Here is a 2659-nt window from a genome sequence, read left to right as displayed (position 1 = left end):
CCGAGAGGGACGTGGGGGCGGCGGAGGGGAGTGGGGAAGAAGGTGGAGGTGAGGCGGTGTGGGGATCTGGCAGGGAAGGTGGGGGCGTGGGGGAAGAAGGTGGAGTGGGTGCGAGGAGGTGTTGGGTTTTGATTTTGTTTGTCTCGACGCAGTGTTAGCAGAATAAGTCGAAGTAGTATGCAGAATAAGACTCTAGAGGGTGTTATCATAATAGACCCACCCTATATATATATATATATATATATATATATATATATATATATATATAGTAGGACTCCTCTATATACTCCTCTTTTGTACTCCCAAGAATACGTACTCCCACCTCTTAACCGACACTTCAGTTTGGATATTCCTAATCGTGAGAAACAAACAGCCAGAGAAGATTAAAGAGAACTGATGCATGCAACGACCACACACATGCATGCGTTTAGTCGATCCTAAAATTAAGGGATTCAGTACCAGATGCCTAATCCGTCCATGTGCATGCACCGTTCAAAAAAAAAAAAGAATCCATAGTTTTTTTATGTCACCACAAGAAAAAAGGGGTATATAATGTTTTTATTGAGTCTATTTTACTTTTATCCAAACGAGTGTGTACTGTCCTTTTTTATTGAGTATATACTGTTTTTCTTTTGCATGTACAGTATATACTGCTTGGTTTCATAACATGCATATACTGTTTTTTTTCATTTAGAATGAGTAGGTATTAATTGCTTGTGATCAAAAGAGAGGCATGTACTGGTTTTATTGAGTATATACTACTTTTATACAAATGAGTGTGTACTGTCTTTTTTATCAGTATATACTGCTTTCTTGGGCGGGGGTAGAGTATATACTACTTGGTTTCGTAATAGGCATATACTGGGATTTTTTTTCCTTCGGAAGGACCTTGTACTACTAGTACTTCATCGCCAAAAACTGAAGAAGTATATACTACTTGGCAACTTTATCCATGTATGTTAATCTAATGGGCATATGCTACTTCCAAAACGAATGAGTATACTACAATTTGATCGAAAATAAAGGACTGGTCAGTTTTTAAGACCGGTTGAGTATGCATACTACTTTGTAAAATAATTGTGTATATTAACTTCTTTTATTTTGCTAAGAGTGTATATTTACTTAGCAAACAGAGGATGGTCAATTAGTAGTATATATGCTACGTATTTTTCCAAGCAAGGAGAATACAAAATGGAATTTCTCTGATATACCTCAAAAGGAAGTATCCATATTTTTTGAACTGAACAAAGGGTATCACAGTACTTTTCACTCTGTGTGTTATATACATGTAAACAGAAGTCACTGCTTCTTCAGAGATCTGTCAAGTTTTGGTCAAGTGGCACCATGGTTAACAAGATACTAGATACATTGGTACATCATGTACAGAAATTTGCATCTTGATACATGTACACTGACTAAGCAAACTGGACCATGCAGCTACTTTATTTACGTCTTCAAAAAGGGTTAATGCTAAAAAACTAAAGAAGAAGAAGAAGAAGAAGAAGAAGAAGAAGAAAGAGGTATATCTTCCAGCAAGCTTCAGATAACACCACATGTACTTCTGGAAGTGCTCCTCAGTCAAACAAATCTACAAGTTTTACATACATGGACATTCAATAGAAAACAATTAGCAACATAAATTTGACTTGATTCAAGAAACATTGTACAATTGTACGTACCTAATTTCTAGCTATATATACAAAAAATTCTAAACTGGGTACTAAGAGAAAAGAAACAAAAAAAGAGCTTAAAAAATTGTTTACATCAGCAACTGTAAGTAATCTGATCTTCAGACTTTGTTAAGGTGTTTAAGGATAAAAAAATAATTAGGTAGATTGGGTGAGACAAGGTGCTTCTCATCTGGTTCTACAATCAGTTTGGGCAGTGGCTGTGATAATATGCTCAATATACTGATGAACATACTCACTTGATTTACTAGAATTTGCACTAACGGGATGATGAATGGGTCACATATCCTGACGAAACTGAGATGAATATACCCGTTATTTGGTGTCGCTAATACATTGACTACTCCATTATTAGAAGAAAAAAAATGCAACCAATTCGTACCAGATCTATAATGGTTTACACACTGTTGACTCAAAGAAATATTTAGAAGGAGAGCGGCTAGATCTAACCAGTGATTGCTGGACTCCAAAGTTGCTTGCGGTTGGAGAACTTGCAGTACACTTTTACGTCCACCACTAAGAACTGGGTTCCATCCATTGTTCTCATGGATGGCATTCGGTTGTTGGAACGCGGAAGGCAATGATCGCCGGATTCCAGCCACCTACAAACCAGCAGAAAAAGAGAGTTGATTGCCTTGTCGATCTGGTTTCACACATCAGAGTCACGCGCTGGAAACAAACCTAGTCAGTCAGGGCATTGTTGGCCGGTGAGAAGACGAGCTCCTTCTCCACGACGCCGATGTAGTTCCAGCCGTGCGAGTCGCCGCCGCCGCCGCATAACGCTAATGAGATGGGAGGGGAGATGGATAAGCGCAACGCATATAAAAGGGCCTAAAAAATCGGACCAATGATCTCTGTTTGTTTTAGATGGATTTTTCACTCATTATTTCTTTAACTAAAAGCTAAATCGGACCAGTGAAACCAGCCACCTACACATAGTAAGGAGTATGTACTCCTAAGAGTACCAACCC

The 2659-nt window shown here is 38.4% G+C and overlaps 1 long non-coding RNA gene across 1 annotated transcript; it reads right to left on the bottom strand.

Moving 5' to 3' along the window:
* Window positions 1–1239: 1239 nt before the first annotated feature.
* LOC119289629 lies at window positions 1240–2579 on the bottom strand. Its single transcript, XR_005141562.1, has 3 exons — window positions 2370–2579; window positions 2139–2290; window positions 1240–1588 (listed from the first exon to the last, which is right to left on the bottom strand). It is a non-coding gene; the product is annotated as an uncharacterized LOC119289629 (long non-coding RNA).
* Window positions 2580–2659: the final 80 nt, after the last annotated feature.

The sequence above is a fragment of the Triticum dicoccoides genome, chromosome 4A, assembly GCF_002162155.2.
Source record: "Triticum dicoccoides isolate Atlit2015 ecotype Zavitan chromosome 4A, WEW_v2.0, whole genome shotgun sequence".
NCBI lineage: Eukaryota > Viridiplantae > Streptophyta > Magnoliopsida > Poales > Poaceae > Triticum > Triticum dicoccoides.
This window is presented reverse-complemented; position numbering and strand designations above follow the sequence as displayed.